The following is a 7,296-nucleotide window of genomic DNA, read 5'->3' on the forward strand; positions in this document are numbered from 1 at the left end:
CATTCCCAGCTGAGGTCTCATTGGAATGATTGGCATGAAGTTCATATCTGTTGACTTTCCCCAGGCCTCTCCAAAAAAAGCAGCTTTCTTCTTTCTTACCATGGGAGCCCTTGGAGACAGTGTCTGGACATGGGGTGGACAATTTATAATTGCAAACATTCTCAAGAGGACCAGCTCAGTGACAATCTTGGTAGCCATGATGGGCACAGTAGTCAGGGCGATGGAGGGTTAGAACTAATAAGAGACATGGAAAGCTAGAATAATGGGGGGGGGGTGTCTGAGGAGAGCCAGGAGCAAGAGAGTCTCGTCAGCTTGTCAGCCATCAACCCTGTGGAGCCCACCACCATTAGAGGGTAGCCTGTTTCCTCAGTCCGCACACTCTCTTGTCGGTCTCACTCCAAATTGCCTTTCCAGAAACACACAGGATGATATTTGCCCAAGTATCCAAGCACAGGCTCAGTCAGGCTGGCAAATGAAATGAATTAACATGTTAATGTAAGAGGCCACAGTGAACAGGAAGCTTAAGCCATGGTGATTATCCCTCTCCTCTGAAGTCCCAGAGCAGCAGGTTCACAGACAGATGGAACAATAGCCAGGGCTCAAGGACAGGAGAATGGAAGCTGCTGTTGTGGGGACAGAATTTCAGTTAGGAGTCATGATAAAATACTGGTGCTGAAACCGGGTGGTGCACCCCTTTAATCCAGAACTTGGGAGGCAGAGGCAGGTAGGTCTCTGTGAGTTTGAGGCCAGTCTGGTCTATAGAGCTAGTTCCAGGACAGGCAAGGCTACGCAAAGAAACTGTGCCTCCAAAAACAAACAAACAAAACAATAACAAAAACCAAACCAAACCAAAAACAGTAAATAGTGATAATAATGATAATAATAAAATAAAAGTCTGGTGTTGGATCATGGTGGTGGCTGTGCAACAGCTCAATGTCCTCAATGCTACTGAGCTGTGCACATGAAAACAGAAAGCTCTATAGCATGCCCATCATCAAAAAAAAAATTACCAGCTTAAAACTTGACAATAACATGATGATTACATGAAGTTATCTTTTTAAAGTGAATTTAAAAATACTTCAGTGCTCACTCAGGCAGCATATACACTAAAACTGAAACAATACAGAGGTTACCCTGGCCCTGTGCAAGGATGATGTACAAATTCATAAAATTCATAAAACATTACATATTGTTGAACAATACTCAAACTGTTAATTAAACGAGGACTAAGAAAACAACACAAAATCAACAAAATGACAGAAATTAATGTACCCCTTCCAATAACATCAATGGTTATCAGTGGCCTCAATCCCTATGAATAAAAATACATAGACTTGCACAGTGGACACATACACAATGGAATAGTATGCAACTATAAAGAAAAATGAAATTTTCAGGGAAAAGAACAGAAATGAAAAAGAATATTCTGAGTGAGATAGCCCAGGCCCCAATATTCTCTCTCATTAGAGGACCTTAGTTTCAACTTTAGTTCATAGAACACCGGTGGAAGCCAGAAGGCCAGGAAGAGGGGAAGAGGTTATCATAAATGGGGGGGGTAAGGTAGTAAAAAAAAAAGTGAAGAAGGGGAACACTGTGGTGGAAAGGTTGAGGCAGGTCAGGGGTTGGGGAGATGAAGATGTGGGATAAAGGGTATATAATGTAAGTAGATGGAAAGTAAGATACACCCACCTGTGTAATCGTGGCTTGACTATTATGGGGACGACCAACTGGCCCCTGTTTGGATTCAAGGCCCGCCACGCAGGAAGTTGGGAACTGATACTTTCAGGCTGTCTAGCAACTCAGGTCTGGAGAAATCAGTCAGCCCATTTGGAAAACGTATTTCTGATGACTAACCAAGCTGACATAGCAGCACCCTGGCTTCTAAACACCTGTGCCTATTCCTCTAGACAAAAGCTGCCCTTAACCTTAACCAGAGAATTCTCTCCTCATGATGAACAGTGGAGACTAGAGACTCAAGGCAGTCCAAGGTTCAGAGAATAATGACAGATGTGGGTCTAGCCCTAAACAAGTTATTATTCATCTGACCCCCTCAAAGAAGGGGCAGGAGTGTATAGCAGTCAGAAGATGAGGGAGGTGTTTTCTAGGTCCACACAATCATTGCAATCATTGACTAACAACAACTATAGTTACCTGCCCTCGGGCCAGACAGACCCACATTATCAATAACCGCTCATGGAACAGGGAAGAACTCTGGGAGCCTACCTTTGACCGCTGAATTTATTGGCTATTAATAGATTCTGGGAAAGGGGAGAATCTCTGCCTTTAGTTGTATACCCTCTGCTGACATCACTGGACTCCAACACGCAGCTCCAAACCCCTGGTCACATGGAAGATCCTGGTTAATCTCAGTGGGTCACAAAACAGGGCAAATAGACATGAACATTGGAGAGATTTGTGGGAAAGTCAGGGGTAGAGAGGGGTGATTAGGAGGTGAGGGGTGAGAATGGTCAGTATGTGTAGCATACATGTGCCAAACTGTAAAAGTAAAGATAAGTAAATGAGACATTTTAACTTCAAAACAAGCACAAAGCAAATAAAACAAAAATAGGGATTGTTTTAGCTACTTTCTGTTGCCTAACAAATCATATCAAAACTTTGTAGCTTAGAGCAACAAATTCTTATTGCCAACTATTTTTACTGCCCTTCTGGCTTGAGACAGCGAGTGTGGAGGCAGTCTTCTGAGATGGCTGCCCCTCCCTCCCCCAGGGTGTGAGTGCGTGCCCGGGTATGGTTCCTCCTACAGTCTTGGTCGTTGGATCCCAGGAGTGAGCAGTATGATAGAGCATGTAGAGCCAGCAGTCCTCCTAAACCCAGGCCTGCAAGTTGCAGCTGTCCATCTAGTTTTAAAGAAGCTAGAGGCTGCAGGAACGTATGTTCCTCTCAAAGGAGGAGTGTCAACAGTCTGTATGGTTGTTTTGAGCCCACTTAAAGTGGCTGAAAACCGATGACAAGATGGTACGGGCCTGAATGAGGGAAGTACGGTTACCGAGAGTTCTCTCTTTTCATTTGTAGTCATGGTTTGGAGCGGGATGGGGGCACACTGGTTGATCCAGTACTGACTGGTCTGGTCCTCTGCTCAACAGTGTCAACGCATCCAAACGCACACAGCTGTACACTTTTCAAAGTCCTGGGTAATAGCACATTTATCTAATGTTGAAACTGCTGAGATTCGTGTTAACTTTATTAGATGAGTCAGAAGCCTGCAGCTTCCTGAGGGGCCCGGGGTCACCACCAGTGACATCCATTATCATTTCGCTGGTCCCACACCCTAAGCCTGGTCGACAGAATGCCAAAGAGATAAACCACTTTTACTGTAATTCACCCTCTGAAAAAATGGGATTTACCAAGCAAATTAAGAGGGCGAAGAAACTTAGAGGGGTGACATTTAGCCTACTCAAGACACCAAACTTTTCAAGCACTTTAGAGCCGCGATTTACATACAATTACAGGAATGCCTCATTTATCTAGGCCTGCCAGGAGGGGCAGTTTCATAAGAGTGAATTTTCCAGATAATGGTGGCTTCCCCTAGAAGCACTGAGCCATTTAAACCAGACTGGCAGAAATCTTCCCCAAATAGATATGCAGCATCTAGAATATCCAGACTGCCCGCAGCCATCAGCCATAGCATCTGAGCCAGGCCCAACTTCTCAAGGCAGCTTGCCATTATGCAGGTTGCTAAATGATATCTTACGTCACCAATATCAGGTAACTGCCTCATCCATCCAATGTATATCCACTGACCACCTACTTCCTGCCATGGCTCCATATTTTTGTTTGTTAAAGGTCTCTGTATTTAGCCTGGCATTGGTGGGGCACGCCTTTAGTCCCAGCACTCGGGAGGCAGAGGCAGGCGGATCTCTGTGAGTTCGAGGTCAGCCTGGTCTACAAGAGCAAGTTTTGGGACAGATTCCAAAGCCACTGAGAAACCCTATCTCAAAAAACAACAACAACAACAACAACAAAAACAAAGATTTGTGTATTTGTAGGGTTTGTGTATGAATGGGTATGAATGAATATCTGAGCATCACCCATGGAGGCCGGAAGAGGGTGTCAGATCCTCTGGAATAGAGGGCTCTGAGTAGCCATGTGGGTGCTGAGATTCTAACCCAATGCACTGCAGAAGCAGCCAGTATATGAACCCACATGCATGCGAGTGTGTGTGCATGAGTGTGAAGGCCCAAAGCTGCCAGTTGATGTTGGATGTCTTCCTCCCGCACTTCCACTTTTATTTATTGAATTGGGACCTCTCAACTAAACCCAGTTCACTTATTCCACTAGCCCACGTAGCCAACCTCGGTGGCAGTTTCCTGTCTTCCTCCTGTACTTGGATCACAGGCGGCTGCCACGCCTCCCAGTTTTTACTTGGCTTCTGAGGACGTGAACTGCATGTCTCACACTTGCAGGACAAGTGTTTGTCTATGGAATAATCTCCCCGGCCAGCCTGTCATATAGGGACACCCTGTATCAACCTGGTAAAATCCCTTTTGTGTGTCTATGTTCTACCCAGATGTAAGCAGGGCAGTACTGTGGACCTTCTCATTCTTGCTTTCCCACTAAGAGTCATGTCTTTAAGATGGTTTGTCCTGCTCTTAACACTGTCTTGCTTTGCCTCCAGATCTGTAGCATTTTCTCCTCCGGTTGCTCTGGGGATGGGCAGTCAGACCACCTTGCCTCAGAAGCAATGCTGCCCTGAGCACCTATGCATCCAGAATGACAAGGCCTCAGAGGACATGCGACCTTCAGTCACCTTAGCAGACTGCCCTCATGGGTGGCAATGTCACCTTACAGTCAGTCACCAATAGGTTACAAGAAGTCCCCCCCCCTAGGGCTGAAGAAATGGCTCAGTTGGCAAACGCCCCTTCTGCCAAATCGGAGAGCCTGAGTTCCATCCCTGGGATCCATGTGGCAAGAGTGAAAGCACCCTACAAGTGTTCCTCCACATCTGCATTGTGGAGGAACATGTGGAGCACATGCACCCAGGTGTGCTCCCTGGAAGATCTGATTCCCTGTACCTTTCCAAGGCTGTACCAAGCCAAACTCCAGAAGGACAGTGTGACAGCTCACAACACACACGCTTAAATAAAATAAAATAAATATTTTTTAGGAAGAACAAAACCAAACAAACAGCAACAGCCCCATGGTGGGACTCACCCCATTGCTGCTCCAAGTGATGGCCAACACTTGATGTTTTCACCATTTTTTTTTTTTTTTCTCAGTCTGGTAAGTATGAAACGTGACTTTTTGCTTACTTTTTTGTTTGTTTGGCCAGTGGCTCAGAGTCCCATCATGCCTATGATATGGCAGGCTGTATGGGTTGCACATCCATTTTCCTCTTAGTCTGTCACCCGTTGCTAACTGCCTGTGTACACCAAAGTGCTGGGTTTAGGTGTAGCTGGTCATCCTAAACAGATTCCCAACTGGCTCTGTCCCCTTTAGGCTTCCTCTCTGCTTACCTCTTTCCTACCATGCCCTGAAATCGCAAGGGAAACTGGGCTTTTCCTATAGCCAGGCAACTTTGTGCTTGCATTATTTCTGTTTAGCATTCATGGCTTCCTGTCATTTCCTATGTGTGTCCTAATGGCTTCCTCTATCCCTGGTGGGTGGAAAGGGCTGGAAGGTAGGGTTTAACTCTGTTGCCTTCCTACTCCCGAGTAGGCAACACAGTCGCACGCAGCACACAGCAAATGCTCAGTAGGTGCCTCCCACGTTGATTCTCTTGGCTAAGTATCATGTAGCGCTGGAGGAGTGGTCATGTTTTTGACCATCTATGAAGATGTGCTGACGCCAGCAAAAACTCCAGGGGCAAGGCCAGTGAGATTCTCCCATTAGTCAAAGGCAGAATTTGTTCACAGATCCAAGATTTCAGACTCAACTGTTCTCCATGGAGCTCATGGATGATAGAGAAGCTTCTGGGTCTTTACTCCGATAACTGAGGGTGTTTGACTGCATTCCATCACGTGCACCTACCTGTGTGTATTCCTGGTCACCCATCACCACTGAAGAGCAAAGCTCCACAGAACAGTGCTCAAAGCAATGGTGATGATGTGTGACCTGCCATTTCCTGCACGGGGAGGTCAGGGTGGGTGGTGGGCTGGTTTGTTTTGCTGTCACCCAGCATAGAAGCTGGAATCAGCTTGGTGGCTTCTACACTCATATGCCGGCCACCTACATTCCATGAGCAGGACTAAAACCTGGGGCTTTGGGGTAACTCTTTGTCTAGCTGCTCTCTGCAGTGGGGAACCTACATAGCAAATGGTCCACAAAGCTGCTCAGAAATATAGAGGCACAGAGAAAAAGGAGCTAGCCTCTGAAGCCTTCTGCCACCAGGGCTGCAAAAGTGTTGCCCAGGTTCAAGGGCAAGAGAAACAGACCATATTTTGACAGCGAGTGACAAAATTTGGTAGACTGTGGACTTGAGGCATTGCTATGGCTCTTATTGGAGATATAATTGCCTATACCTCCTAAGCTAAGTCTCAGAGGGAGTTGTGACAGCATGGGCCTCGAAGATGAAGTTCTAGTCTGCTTAGGGAGGAGACTGAGTCATGCCCATGAACTTCAAGTCTGTTTGGAGTAACTTTTACCTCACAAAACCCTCCTTTCGAAACCAAAATAAGAAGCAGATAACAATGAAGACAGCCAAAGCTGAACCTCTTAGCCTTCTCTTTCTGCAATGAAGCTGGCCCACCCCCAGGCGGGGACCCTGTCTGCCTTGACAGTTGCCTAGCTCAAGTAGGAATGCAAGGTTCAGCACTAGAGCTTCCCCTTGGCTCTTCAGCTTGTGCCTCTCCCTGCTCGCCTCCCATTGGTTAGCAGGCAGCTGACTGATAGAATTTAGCAGAGATAGATTGAGGAACTCGCCCTCCTAGCAGGAGCAGAGAGTAATGGTACCTGGAAGGGACAGGTAGGCAAAAAGGGAACAAACCCAAGCAATTTTCAGACATCTCCAGTGTCCATTACCTTGTTCCCTTAAATAAACAAATAACCCCCAGGCAATCAGCAGCCAGCAGCCAGCAGCTTCAGGAATGATTTCCTTTCTTTACACTCAAAGACCAATCGATGCTCCTTAATCGCAAGCCACATGCCTAGACTAGTCCCCACAAGCAGGTTCCCGATGCTCCCCTGCTTTCCAGACATCAGCTTATCACAGCCTCTCCTACCCTGCAGAAGTTCTAAAGGGGGGAAGTCAAGAGATGGGACCAGCCCTGCCCAATGACTGGGGAATCTCCTAGAAGATGGACCAGCTGGCTGAAGTGGACAGGAAGATGGGAGTAACTT

General features: G+C 46.6%; 1 non-coding gene across 1 annotated transcript; it reads left to right on the forward strand.

Annotated features, from left to right (window-relative positions):
- The first annotated feature begins 1,082 nt into the window (after positions 1-1,082).
- On the forward strand, positions 1,083-1,185 carry LOC127230036 (U6 spliceosomal RNA). Its single transcript, XR_007835163.1, has one exon. It is a non-coding gene; the product is annotated as a U6 spliceosomal RNA (small nuclear RNA).
- Positions 1,186-7,296: the final 6,111 nt, after the last annotated feature.

This window comes from Phodopus roborovskii, unplaced genomic scaffold (genome assembly GCF_943737965.1).
Source record: "Phodopus roborovskii unplaced genomic scaffold, PHOROB, whole genome shotgun sequence".
NCBI classification, from domain to species: domain Eukaryota; kingdom Metazoa; phylum Chordata; class Mammalia; order Rodentia; family Cricetidae; genus Phodopus; species Phodopus roborovskii.